Source organism: Mauremys reevesii, linkage group 8 (genome assembly GCF_016161935.1).
Source record: "Mauremys reevesii isolate NIE-2019 linkage group 8, ASM1616193v1, whole genome shotgun sequence".
NCBI lineage: Eukaryota > Metazoa > Chordata > Testudines > Geoemydidae > Mauremys > Mauremys reevesii.
The window spans coordinates 103,286,233-103,300,656 of record NC_052630.1 but is presented as its reverse complement, the minus strand read 5'-3'; the positions used below and the strand labels follow the sequence as shown (position 1 = coordinate 103,300,656).

General features: G+C 46.4%; 1 protein-coding gene and 1 long non-coding RNA gene across 3 annotated transcripts in view; both read right to left on the bottom strand.

Annotated features, from left to right (window-relative positions):
- Nucleotides 1-2,161: 2,161 nt before the first annotated feature.
- Nucleotides 2,162-8,017, bottom strand: LOC120370944. 2 transcript variants are annotated; one of them, XR_005584072.1, is made up of 3 exons: nucleotides 7,689-8,017; nucleotides 4,444-4,551; nucleotides 2,162-2,349 (listed from the first exon to the last, which is right to left on the bottom strand). It is a non-coding gene; the product is annotated as an uncharacterized LOC120370944 (long non-coding RNA). The 2 variants fall into 2 exon arrangements; XR_005584073.1 differs by lacking the exon at nucleotides 2,162-2,349 and adding an exon at nucleotides 4,125-4,221.
- A 1,709-nt stretch (nucleotides 8,018-9,726) lies between these two features.
- MOB3C (MOB kinase activator 3C) overlaps nucleotides 9,727-14,424 on the bottom strand; it is a 75,138-nt gene continuing 70,440 nt past the window's right edge. Inside the window, exons 4-5 of the transcript XR_005584126.1 lie at nucleotides 13,923-14,017; nucleotides 9,727-9,758 (exon numbers count right to left, since the gene is read on the bottom strand). The gene's annotated coding sequence lies outside the window, so the exon portion shown is untranslated. The remainder of the gene's footprint in view (nucleotides 9,759-13,922; nucleotides 14,018-14,424) is intronic.

Genomic DNA, 14,424 nt, shown 5'->3' with positions numbered 1-14,424 from the left:
GTCAAGGCGTTCTGAGGGAGGGGAGCGCGGAAGCTGCGCGCAAGCGCAGTGCTTCCGGGAGGGAAAAGAGGCTGGGGGAGGAGCCAGTCGAAGCCACAGGCCACGCCCTCCCCCAGGCTGTGGGGCCTAGTGGGGTGACAGGGCTCTGGGCGCTGCTCAATCCCTGCCAGGCTGGCCAGTGAGGGACAGTGGGGGTCCATCCAAGCACAGAGCCGGGGGGCTCTGCCCTGCCCTGCCCTACCCTGCGTGGCCATGGGGTCAGGCCATGGTTGTGGCTGGAGGTGGGGGCTCAGGGGTCGCTGGGGACAGTTGGCAGGGGGAGGTAGTTCTGCTAGCGAGTATGTGACAGCCACGCGGGGGTCAGGCCAACAGCCCGTCTAGCCCTGCAGCCTGTCTGCCAACAGGGGCCAATGCCAGGTGCCCCAGAGGGAATGACCAGAACCGGGCAGTTATCGAGTGATCCGTCCTCTGTCGTCCAGTCCCAGCTTCTGGCACTCAGAGGTTTAGAGACACCTACAGCATGGACTTGCAGCCAGGGCCGTCCCTGTACTTCCCGTCACCAGTGCGTGCAGGCCCAGCCCTGCTGCAGTCTTCAGGGGTGGGAAGAGGCAGGGCTGGGGCAGAGCAGGGGTGTGGCTGGGGCGGGAAAAGGTGGAGCAGGGCGGGGGCTTTGGGGAAAGGGTGGAGTGGGGGCAGGGCTGGGGCAGAGCAGGGGTGGGAAGAGGCAGGGCAGGGGCAGGGAGTCTGGGGAAGAGGTGGGGCAGGGGCTGGAGCAGTACGCAGCTGCGCAGGGCATCAGGAAATTTGGTGCCCCAAGTTTCCTGGTGCCCTACGCAGCTGCGTACTTTGTGTATGGGTAAGGACAGCCCTGCTTGCAGCCCTGACCATCTAATAGCCATTGAGGGACCTAGTCTCCATGACCTCATCTAGTTCTTTTTTGAACCCAGTTAGACTTTTGGCCTTCACAGCATCCCCTGGCACCTATAGGTAGGAAGTGCTGTAGCTCTTTCTTGAGGGTGGGGAAGAATTTCTGGAGCATCTAGCAACAGGTAGCTCCTGGAGGAGGCTGTGGTCCCCAACGCGGTTCGCGTGGGTGCCAAGGCGCCCTCAGGGGCATCTTAATGCACCCGCGTCCTGGCCCCTGGGAGAGCACCCGCCGAAATGCCGCCAAATTTCAGCGGCATTTCGGCGGGGATGCCTCTCGATGATGACGCTTGTCGCCGACAAGTGATGTCATTGAGAGGCGTCGCCCCCGAATTTCGGCAGGGACGCCTCTCGACGCCGCTTGCCATCGACAAGTGACGTCATCGAAAGGCGTCGCTCCCAAATTTCAGCAGCGACACCTCTCGATGACGTCACTTGTCGACGGCAAGCGGCGTCATCGAGAGGCGTTCCTGCTGAAATGCTGCCGAAATTCCACGGCATTTGGGTGGGTGCTCCACCGCCGCAGTGGTCCTTCGTCTGGCGCCTGCCAGACAAAAAGGTTGGGGACCACTGCTGTAGTGGATGCTGGGGGCAAGGGGCTCTTAGCCTATAATTTTGACTATGTCCCCACCCCTCATTGCAGCCCACCATTGGCTCCCTTTTCTGTATCACATCAAACATAAGCTACTTGTCTTCACTCCCCACCTTACATACGCTTTCCTACTTAGTATCCAGAGGTCAGTTTGGCCAATGATGCAAGCCTCCATGGCCCACTTGTTACATTTTGAAAGAAGCACCTTTGTGCTTTCTCCCGTACTGCCCTTCGTACTTGTCAAGAGTGCCCCGAAAGCATCCACAAAACCAACTCATTATTCTCCTTCAAAACCCTACTTAAAACTCTTCTTTGTTGTGAAGCCTAAAAAAAAATGGTGAGGCTGCTGCCGTGAAGAGACCCCTGCCTGTCATCTTGACCATATAGATTCTTTGTACTCCTTTGTCAGTGTTTGTATCCACCTATCATCTCTTGTCTTAGACTTAGATTGTAAACTCCTAAGGGCAGGAATTGTCTTTTGGTTCTATGTTTGTACAGAACCTAGCACAATGGGGTGCTGGAATGTGACTGGGGCTTCCAGGTGCTAGGACAGTACAAATAAATAATGAGGCAGCCTGTTGCAGCTCAGAAGTGAGGAAACCTGAGACCAGTATTTAACCTGATACCTTGACCCAGATCCTCAAAGGTATTTAGGCTCCTAAATTCCAGCACTGGTGCTGCTGTCCCCAGATTCTTCTTCAGTCACCGTCACCGACTCCAGGGCTCTAGTTCCAGCTCTGGGGAGGGAGATGAGGGCTCTAGTCATCTGCGTGGCAGGCACTAGTGTGGCTTCTAGTGTCCAAAAGGCTCATCTGCAGACAAATGCCTGCAACCTTCAAGAAACAAGAAAACAAAATTCAGGATATGCTGCTTAAAGTGTCAGAAAATGTCCAGTCAGGTTCTGAAAATGCAAGCGTCAATTTAACTTTTCATACTATAGTGAATGTTTATTCTGGTTACACAATAGAGCATAACAAGAACATTTATCTCATGGAAATCTTTTATTCAAGAACATCTATTTGGCTCAAGTACTTTCACAGAAAGTTAGTACTGTGTTATATTTATGCATGTGGCATCCCCTACGCATCACACAGCTGATATTTTGAAGCATATCTCCTTTATCTGTTTTCTCTCATTTCACATACTCCTAGCTGGTGTGCTACATAAACCACGGGTTTTTTAGCGATTTCCAGTTCAGCCTCAGGATCCAGGAAGGTGCTTGCATATGTCAGCAGTCTGTCCGATAACACAAAGCACAAGTCTTCCACATCTTTGCCTTTACAGCTGTATGGCTAAAGTCAGTGGGAGTTGTGTTATGTCTCCAGAAATCATGTAGACCAAATATCCCTCTAAGTAGATCAGATTAAGAACAAGAAGAAAAATAAAGTAACATTAAAAATAAAATTAGCACAGTGTATCCTCATTTGCAAGCTACATCTGTCCTTGGGTTCAGTCTAAAACTATGAGGCCAGCTGCAATTGTGGCCAACTGACAAATCTTTTGTGTTTTGTCACAAGCTCTCCATCTTTTGTGTTCTGCATCTGATTGCTACCATTATTAAATCTCCATAAGCTACATAGTGCATTTAAGTCTCTGAAGGCAGAGTAACTTCTCTGAAGAGAACAAGACCACTCTAGTCCCCCAGTTTCTTGGTGCAATGCCATCTCCACCGATGGTGACGAGAATGCTTTTGTTCTAGATTTACTGCTAGTGGACCAAATTCTACCCCTTCCTTTGCCTCCTGTCCCTTCCTATGGCATGTAGGACCTTGACTGCAATGCAACCAGAGCAGCAACACTGCATGGGAATGGGGGCAAGATGTCAACATCTGCACCCCTTGCATACCATAGGGGTGCACTTTTCTAGGCCTCTCATCTCAGCATGAAAGAGGGATTGAGCAGGGGTAGATCTAGGGGAACCGAGACACACAGTGATGAATGAAAGCCAGAATCTCAGAAGGACACCATGACATTTCAGTGCTGTAGGTTACAAATCGAAAACCTGCACCTTCTGCTGCCTCCTGGGCAGGAATTGTGTCCCTAGCCTCTGTTTGCCAGAAGCTGGGAATGGGCAACAGGGAATGATTATCTGTTCTGTTAATTCCCTCTGGGGTACCTGGCACCTGGCCACTGTCAGAAGACAGGATACTGGGCTAGTTGGACCCTTGGTCTGACCCAGTAGGGCCATTCTTATGTTCTCAACCCTGAACAGTAGCCAGTGACTAATCAGCGACCAAACCTCACCTTCTTAGCCCATTGCTAATATAATCACAGACATTTTATTAGACAAAGTTTTCCTATGTTACACTCTTCTAATTTGCCAAACTTCTTAATTTCCCGAAGATCCCTCCTCATCTCCCCAGATTGGCTTCGGTCCCCCGTCCTGGGGTCCTTTTTGCCATTCACAGATCAAGATGAACTCTTCGTTTGTGATCATTGCAGCCATAGGACATGAGAATCACAACGGCAGTGAGCCAAGGCAGAAGAAATTAAGCAAACTGCTTTTGAATTTATTGTATAAATACTGTGGGATAAGGACTTTGTTGTGATGACTTTACATTTTAAAATAATAAAACAAGGATCAAGGCCATATTGTGTTAGCTGGTCTACAAAAGAATATAGTTTACATTTCTCCACTGAAATTCTACCTGCCTGATGGGGATCTTCTACATTACAGAGTGAATTCCATTGAACAACAGGGAATTCCTGACAAATGAAAAAGATGTTCTTTTCCTGCAGAACAGATGAAATATGAAGGCTCCAGATCCGCACACAGGAGCATCATTAAATGATAAAAACCAGTATCAAATATCGGGGGGTAGCCGTGTTAGTCTGTATCCACAAAAACAACAAGGAGTCCGGTGGCACCTTAAAGACTAACAGATATAAGTATCAAATATATATCACAAGAATCAGAAGAGGACATACTGTGTTTATGCAGCCAGTAAGCAAGTCCTGTTTCAATGCAGTTGAGCTCTGCGGTGACCCAGTTCTAAATTAAGAAGCTCCAGTCCACCTCTCTGCAGTTAAAAAGGCCTGAGGGAAGACAGTTATCCATGGTGAGTAGTTCCCGATATAGGAATGATCAGGGGAGTTGGAGACTTGTGGACAAATAGCACTGGAACTAAAGAGCTCTGCTACTGTTCACTCAGGTTGATATTTACAAAGGTCATCTGTTTCAGCGACTACAAAATCTGCCGTTTAGAGGGGTAAAGCAACTAAACACAAACTTTGTAGAGCTAACACCCATATGAATTGAAAAGAAACATACAAGTAGATTAAAGTAAGGAGCAACAAGAAGCAACTTGGCTGCCTTAAAACACTCACCATCCAATGATCTCAGGACCATTATTAACACATTAAGCCTCTCAACACTCTTGTAAATAGGCGCCGACTTCCCCGCTTTCCCCTGGGTGCTCAACCCCCCACTCTGCCCCTGGCCCCGCCCCCACTACACCTTCCATGCAGCCCTGCCCTGCCCCACTTCTTCCCACCCCTGCCCCGCCTCTTCCCCACCTCCTCCCGCGAGCACGCCACGTTCCTGCTCTCACCCCCCACCCCCACCCCCCAGAGTGTGCAAACAGCTGTTTGGCGGTGGCCAGGGGAAGTGCTGGGAGGTAGGCGGAGGAGCGGGTACGCGGCACGCTTGGGGGTGGGGAGGAGGCGAGCTGGGGAGCGAGGGGAGCTTGGTTGCCAGTGGGTGCAGAGCACCCACTAATTTTTCCCCATGGGTGCTCCAGCCCCAGAGCACCCATGGAGTCAGCACCTATGCTCTTGTAAGGAGGAAAACATTCCCATTTGACAGAGGTTAAGTGACTTTCTCACAGTCACACAGGAAAACTGTGGTCATGCATTCCACATAGCGTTCCACAGACATTATACAGGTTTCAGAGTGGTAGCTGTGTTAGTCTGTATCAGCAAAAGGAACGAGGAGTATGTGTGGCACCTTAGAGACTAACACATTTATTTGAGCATAAGCTTTCGTGGGCTAAAACCCACTTCATCGGATGCATGGAGTGGAAAATACAGTAGGAAGATATATATCAGGGGTAGGCAACCTATGGCACATGTGCCAAAGGGCCACACGAGCTGATTTTCAGCGGCACTCACACTGTCCGGGTCCTGACCACCAGTCCGGGGGGCTCTGCATTTTAATTTAATTTTAAATGAAGCTTCTTAAACATTTTAAAAACCTTATTTACTTTACATACATCAATAGTTTAGTTCTATATTATAGACTTGTAGAAAGAGACCTTCTAAAACCGTTAAAAGGTATTACTGGCACGCGAAACCTTAAATTAGAGTGACTAAATGAAGACTAGGCACACCACTTCTGAAAGGTTGCCGACCCCTGATATATATACACAGAGGACATGGAAAAAATGGGTGTTGCCATACCAACTCTAACGAGACTAATCAATTAAGGTGAGCTATTATCAGCAGGAGAAAAAAAAACCTTTGTAGTGATAATCAGGATGGCCCATTTCCAACCATTGACAAGAAGGTGTGAGTAAGGGGGAAATTAGCATGATTACCCTCGTTATAGTTAGTATGGCAACACCCATTTTTTCATGTCCTCTGTGAATATATATCTTCCTACTGTATTTTCCACTCCATGCATCCGATGAAGTGGGTTTTAGCCCACGAAAGCTTGTGCTCAAATAAATGTGTTAGTCTCTAAGGTGCCACAGGTACTCGTTCTTTTTGCAGACATTATACAGTCAGCACTTCAGATATCCTGTCACCTGAATGGGAATCAGAGTGAAATTCACCCCTATGCTACAGGTTCAACAGTTGAAGCTTAAACAATGAATAGGCTTTGTGGTGCCCTTTGCCCAGGAATCAATCAGGACTTAAATGGCTCTTTGGGGTGCATAGGGTTTGTGCTGGCCCCTCTTTATTGGGTGGATTGTGCCTCATTATTTTGAAGGATTAGCAGGAGAAAATAGTATCAGAGGGGTAGCCGTGTTAGTCTGGTTCTGTAGAAGCAGCAAAGAATCCTGTGGCACCTTATAGACTAACAGACGTTTTGCAGCATGAGCTTTCGTGGGTGAATACCCACTTCTTCGGATGCAAGTAGTGGAAATTTCCAGGGGCAGGTTTATATATGCAAGCAAGAAGCAAGCTAGAGATAACGAGGTTAGTTCAATCAGGGAGGATGAGGCCCTGTTCTAGCAGTTGAGTGAAAACCAAGAGAGGAGAAACTGGTTCTGTAATTGGCAAGCCATTCACAGTCTTTGTTTAATCCTGAGCTGATGGTGTCAAATTTGCAGATGAACTGGAGCTCAGCAGTTTCTCTTTGAAGTCTGGTCCTGAAGTTTTTTTGCTGCAGGATGGCCACCTTAAGATCTGCTATTGTGTGGCCAGGGAGGTTGAAGTGCTCTCCTACAGGTTTAATCCCCTCCAGGCCCAACAAGCATCATGGAGCTGGCACAAGGGGGAAGTAAGCTACACCCTGGTCATAGAGGTTAAGGCCAGAAGAGACCATTAGATCATCTAATCTGAGCAGCTGTGTAGATAGCCCAGGCCAGAGAATTTCAGCTGGTTACTACGGCACTGAGCCCCAAAATGTGGCTCAAGCATACTTCCAAAAAGGTGTCCAGTCTTGATTCAAAAACCGCGAGAGAATCCACCAGCTCCCTGGGTACTTTGTACATCTCCGTTAAATAGCAGCGCTTTATTTCTCTTTGAATTTGTCTGGCTTTAACTCCCAGTCATGGGTTCTAGTTCTGCCTTTCTCCATTAGATTAAAGAGCCTGTTAGCGGCCAGTATTTTCTCCCCGTGAAGGTACTTACACACTGCAATCAATATAAAGGGACCCCAGTACGTTACTTCAGCCCAGATCTTCAATGGTAGTTCAGCTCCTAGCTTCCACTGAAGTCAGTAGGACTTAGGAACCAAAATACATTTGAGGAGGTGAGCCTTCCTTTTCCAGAAGCAAGGAGGGGATTGTCACTCAGGCACAATTCCCTCCCAGAGCGCCTTCTGGCATGACCCAGCTGCACATCCGCCCCTTACACAAGGCAAAACTAGGCTCAGGCCTGGTCTACGCTTAAAATTTAGACCGACCTAACCATGTTGCTCAGGGGTGTAAGAAATTCAGTGTAGAGGCAGATAGGTCAATGGTAGAGTTTGGACCACCTAGCTACCGCCATTCGTGGAGGTGGATTACCTGCATCAAAAGGGAAAATCCCATCCATCGCTGTCGGACGTGTCTATCCTCCGGCACTTTAGCAACATAGCTACAACACTGCAGCACCTGTAGGGTGGACATGGCATCAGTCTAACCCAGCAGTTCTCAAACTGTGGGTCGGGACCCTGTTTTATTGGGGTCGCCAGGGCTGGCTTAGACTTGCTGGGCCTCAGGGCCCAAGCCCAAGCCAAGGCTTCAGCCCTGGGCGTCAGGGCTCAGGTTACAGGGGGAGGTGGGGCGTTGGCTTTCCTCTCCCACACCCGGGATGGCGGGGTGTTATATCCTTGGGGCAGCCGGTGTAGGAAGCAATCACTTGAGGCCAGAGAACAGGCAGATAACCAAAACCTCCATTTTATTTACATATATACAGAGCTCCTCAACCGGTTGAAACCGGTTGAGCTAACCCATAATAATCTAACTCAGTTGCCATAGCAACAAAACCATGACAACCAAATACACAACACGGGGCATGGGCAGGCTCAGGCTTCGGTCAGGCTCAGACCCTCGTGGGGTCCTGTAGTCATTTTTGTTGTCAGAAGGGGGTCGCAGTGCAATGAAGTTTGAGAACCCCTGGTCTATCCCTTTATAACAAATAAAAGAAAGGAACTGTTCTTTGGTGTCTTCTTTGGGCTTTATTTTTTGCTTTCAGTAGCTTTTCAAAGCACGCTCTCTCCTAAAAAGGGGATTCTGCTTCCAGGAAATCATTATGTGTTGATATTCCAGGAATTAATCTTATAAAATGGCACCAGAAAGAACAATTATGTTCATTGGCTAAGGTGCCATCTACCGAGCACACTAAAATAATTTTTCACAGGGCCATTCCTTTTTATTTACTCTGTTAATGGCTTTGCAGGTAGCTGTTGGGTTTTAAACCATGCCGTGGACAGCAGCAAGAAGAAACAGATCCTCCATGTGAGGAACCACCGGCTTCTAAACAAAGACGAGAACATTAGTAAAATTAGATTTGGATTTTACTAGCATTTCAGCAGTCTGATTGGATCACAGCACATTGGCCAATCTATTATGATTAGAATGAATACAAAAAAAATGGATGGCCAGAATTTTCAAACCTCTGCTGCCTAAAACCAGGCACTTACATCCATAATAAGGCACCCAGACAGGTTTGGCCTGGTTTTCAAGAGCACTGACTCTATGGAGCTCAAAAAATTAGGCCATTTGTTTAGGAGACTAAATATGGATTTAAGTGTAAACAGTTTGAGCTCTTTAGTTCTGGAGGCAATGAGGACCATGCTCATTCTTCTCTCATGGGAGAGTTTCACCATCTAGATACGTCTATGAAAGTTCTGTTTCCTGCTTTCTAAAGCCTTACACTATGGGTCTACAGTTTCATTTTCCCAGTGGACTACAACTGGACTACAGGCTCCTTATGCACCCACTTGTGAAGCTGGTATTGAAGCCTGCACAGTGGCATCCTTACTTATATTTTTAACAAGCTAGCTAGAGTACAGCTCTCACAGGTATGTCTATATGAGCTGCCATTCACAAACCCGGCTACAGTATAAACATCTCCTCCACTAGTCAAAGCCCTCCATGGGAAGAGCCATCGGCACAGAGACCTTGAATTGGGCTCTGTGTTCAATGGAGAGATGGTGCAGAATGTGGTGGAGAACTGGGCAATGTACTCTCAGGGACCCGTGCTGTTATGGAGGTTACCACCAGCAAGGCTGCTGTGAAAAGTTGAGTTTCTGTGGCCCATTCAGCCTTGGCCTTTCTGCTAAGACTCTCAAAAGAAGTATTAATTAGTGCTAACCATGCTGGTTACCGTGATGGAAATTCCTATCTAGTACAGCCTGGACTGAGATCATGAGCTTATTTCACATTGCCAGGCTGTCCTACAGTGGCTTAAGAGCCTGAATACCAACCTCAGGTCAGGCTGTTAAGAAGCAGGGCACAAACCCCAAACTGGTTGTGCATTCCATACTCAGAGTTCCCCCAACCGATCATCAGGTGTGAACTCCTCAAGTTCTGTAACAGCCTTAACATGGAGTCCCAGGCAGCCCCCTTTGGTACTCCAGTCTATCTTGCCACCTAAATCACAACAATGGTCAGGTTACTCCCAATCCCCAAAGACCAATCACTTACCCCAGGTCAATTGCACTTCAGATCTTACACCAAAGAAACAAAAAAAAAAAAAAAAAAAACACCCCACTTGTAACCAATCCTAAATTAATAAACCTTTAGTTAATTTATTAAAGGAAAAGAAATAAGAGTTATTTACAAGGTTATAGCAAAAAAAACCTATACAAACAAATGAGTTACAGTCCTAAGTTTCAAAAGGAAGTAGAGACTTCTATAATAAGCAAGCTGTATATGTCCCACAGGGTGAAGCCAGGCCAAGAACTGGGGATCTTTTACTTATGTTTAGTAATCTTTTCCCCTCAGGCCAGGTCTACACTACAGAGCTATATCAGTATAACGATGTCGTTTGGGGTGTGGACATAGGAGCATCTTCACGTTAGCACTACAGGGCGCAGCTGCGCTGATGCAGCATTTTAAGTGTAGATCTGCCCTCAGACTCCAAGCAGCGTAAAAGATACAGTTGCTTCTTGTTGGGGATTTTTATTCCCTTCCCCCAGCGTTCATGGATTAAATCCATGTGAAAATCTCCTCTTCATGGGTCTTGAGGGGCAGCAATCGAAGTTTTTTGTCTTCTGATGTTCCACCATGGTTTGTCTGGTGCCTTCTTCTGTTAGCCAGGCGATAACACCTCCTGTGGCAAACTAATATTTTTCCCACTTGGTAATGCTTCTCTCCCGACTGGTAATGTATAGTTACAGAGCAAACATTTCAATATTACCTTGTAACATGGGATACCGATATAAGTGAGTGACGCATGGAGCAATCAACAAGCATTTCATAAAGTCTAAACACATTTTTATAAATCTAGTACCTGTTTTAGCATTATGAACACACTGAGCTAGACTGGTTTCCAGCTATGTGTTGGTCCGTGTTCAGTTAAGGCCTGGAAGCCTTGGCCTGAGCTGACACCTGATCTGCCAGCATCAGACACATAAGCCACCAAACAACTACTAGATGGTGGAAACTTGCAATCATCACTGACCTGAATTTGAACGGGCAAATTACAGATGAACAATTCATCCCAGATTCTTGAGCCTTTCAGCCCTTCATTGCACCCACATTTTAACAAGCCTTTAGCCGGAAGAAAGCCCCAATGTATTAAGACGACATGTAATATGCAGAGGGTAGGAGATTCGCCTTGTCTTTCTAAAGGGAATGACAAAAAATTCTTGTCAATTCACCATCTCTCCTGCTTCATGGGGTAGGCAGCTTCTTCAGAGCTAAATTTATGATTGATTGCCTAGCATATGTCAGTGCCGTACTGCTAGACTTGACAGGAGCTTGTTCTGTGCTAATCATGTGTAATTTTTCTTTGCTTTCTCCCTACTTATGGAGCTTTATCTCACATTCCAAATACAACTCACGTAAATACCATTATTATGCTCCACAGCAAGTTTGATCTTAGATTTGCTGGGAAGCATTCAGCAACTTGACACTCTGGCTGTGTAATGGGTTTCAATCCTTTTGGCCCTGAAATTTCTTTGCAGGCTTACTTCTCCTTACACATGCTCATGGTGAAATAAGAAAATCAAACATGTCTTCAGTGGTTTGTAACTTTTTTTTAAAATATGGCTTGAATGTTGGAATTCACTATATTCTTAAGAGGAACCACGGTGTTTTTTCCAGAAACTCTTTGAAGGTGAAGTGAAGTTACCTGTTCAGCTGCAAAAAAAGAAATCTCTCATTCAGCAATGGGGACAATCTCCCCAGAGTGCAATCCAGGTCTGTTGCTACAGGATATTGTACTTTACATATTATACAGCTTCCAACCTTGTACTTGCCAGCTACCTGTTCTTATAGGCTTCCCTGTATTTCCACTGAACTAGCCTTCAGTCCCCATCACCATTCCACTCGATAAACCTCCTCTGCAGGTGCTAATAAAAGTTAACTCTTTGCATACTGAGAAACAAGGCAGGCCTCTGGCTTTCATCACAGCCCAGATGCAGTTCACGTCTAGTATACCCCGGTGCACACCTTTCCATCAAAGAAGAGTCTAGTGGTCAAATAATGACAGAAGTGTTCTTAATTTACAGCACTGTCAACTGAAGCAAGCATTCTGGAAAGGAAAAAAAAATCCAGGGTTTCATCCCCTCTGGACCCCTCTCAAGGGGAAAAGCCCTCAGAAGGTGAGCTGTTTCCCTTAGAAGCAAGCTTCCTTATTGGTTATCAGTGAGCAACTTTGATCTGGCAATCGAGTGACTCATTATCACTGATTAGAGCTGGGTGAATTTTTTTCAGCAAATAGTACATTTGCCAAAAAATGCATATTCCAGGGCACTGGAACTATTTGCAAATTTGGGTTGAATTTGGTGAATAGTTTCAGTAAAGAAAAACAATGTTCCATTTTGACAGTTCCAAAACAAAATGTTTTGGCATTTCATTTTGAAATGGTGGTTCGTTTTGGAATTTACCTAATTAAAAAACAACAACAACAACAACACACACACACACACACACACACACACACACACACACACACACAGAAAAACACCCCCAAAAATCTGAAATTAAAAAAAACAAAAATAAATTTTGGTTTTGGCAAGCAAAACTGGGGGGGAAGAATAGTTTCTGTTCTGAATCAAATACATTTTCAGTACAACCCTCAGTGAAAAAATCCATTACTTGATCAGCTCTATCACTGAACATGACTGGAAGGTATAAGGACACCAAGAAGGGAGAACAATTGTATATGGTTATGGAACATGGTGTAGCGAGGAGTAATGAGATGATATGGAAGAACAGAAGTTTTAGGTTGAATCTCAAGAGAACCAAGTTTCCTGATGGTGAGTTTTATTAAGTTATGTAATAGTCTCCCCCATGGGAACTGGTGGAAGAGCTTGTGCTTTGGATATTTAAAACTAGACTGAGCACTAGAAAAAATATTTCAGGCAGCAATCCTGCAATAGCAGTGAGATGGATTAGATGGTTCAAAAGGTCTTTAGAGAGACAAGGTGGATGAGGTGATATCATCTCACCCACCTGGTCTCTCGAATGTCCTGGGACTGACACAGCTACACCACCACTGCATACAAGAGGCCTTTATTAATCTAATCATTCCTATGATTTCTAAGACGGGGGAGAGTCAGTTATCCATGGATAACAGAAGGGGCCGAGAGCTTAAACATACCGCTGATTACATTAAAAATAGCCACAAGTTCAGAGAAATTCACACTCCCTCCCAGAGTAAGAGCTTCGACAGATGGAGCGGGAGGGTACACAGCCAATTTGTAAGGAAATGATAAATGCACAATGACTTACTCCCCACTCCACAATGGCATTACTAGAAGAAGCTAGACACGCAGAAAACAAATTGGTTTTCCTTGGTGGCTTCTCCAAGCTCAGCAGTGCTGCCTTGAATATCTTAATTCCAAGGGCCCAAGCTGGGCTCTGCTGAAGTCAATGAAAAATTCAGCAGGGCCCCCCAGCTCCACACATGTGCTGTCATGTCCAGCTTCAGTCAAGGAGGTTTATTCCTTTACAATGGTTAATGAACAGAACACAGTCTTAACTCAATACCTGGTCCCCAGGCTTCGGGGTCACCCAGCTCCTCACCTCTGCTCCCCTCCTGGAGCTGCAGCCAGGGGCTTGCTTCCCTGAGCCCCTGCTCCCATTACTCACCACAGGAGTCAGCTCCACTCCACCATGACTGTGCTCCCTAGGGCTCAGTTATCTCAGTCCTCCCTCCCAGTTACCTACGAGCAGCCCTTTATAGGCCCAGGTGTAGCGCAGCCCTCTTTAATTAGCTGGAGTCGGCTCACCTGCTCCAGGCCAGGGTCGCCCAGCTCAGTCTCTCCACAGAGACCCGCTACCCTGGGACAGACTGGCCATGCTTAGGGTCTAATCCTGCTAACCTCACTCCAGTGACCAAACCTTCTTCATATGAACGCTGCCTTGGCTTGAACGGCATTATTTGCAAAAATAGAGAGTACTCATATAGAGCTATAGGATTAAACAATGGATTGGACATTGGTATGTCCAAGAATATAGGATTCATAAAGTCATCCCTACAGTTCAGGGCCAGGACAGACCATAAAATCTTCTAGTCTGATGTTCTGCACATCACAGGTCATCACATTTCATCCAGTTGCCCCTGTATGGAGCCTAGTAACTTACGTTTGGCTAAAGCATCTCCTCCAGAAAGGTACCAGAAGACATCAAAAGACAGAGAGTCCACGACTTCCCTTGGCTCCAGTGGTCAAGCAGCCTCACTGATAAGAGATAATATCAGGGGTTTTAATAGCACATATTTAACAAAATAAACAAGAGTTTTGGAAGGACTATTAACCCTTCTGCTCCAAGACATGAGTCGACCTCAAATGGGGGTCAGGAGGAACTATCCTCACAGGTGTTTATCTCCTAACTGCCTACTGCATGATTGTTGCATCTTTCTCTGAAGCAGCCTGTACTCGTCAGCTGGTGACACAATACAGGGCTAGAGGGACCACAGCAATTCCGGTGTTTGCGGTAAAGATTTCAGGATTGGAACCCGAGACACTGAAGGCAGTTTCTGGGCTTGTCTGCATGTCATGTTACTATGCGGTACAGCAGGGTATGAATCTACAGTGCAGCAGGGCACAGTAACGTTCTGTTGGTCTCTGCTTCAGTGCAGTGAAAG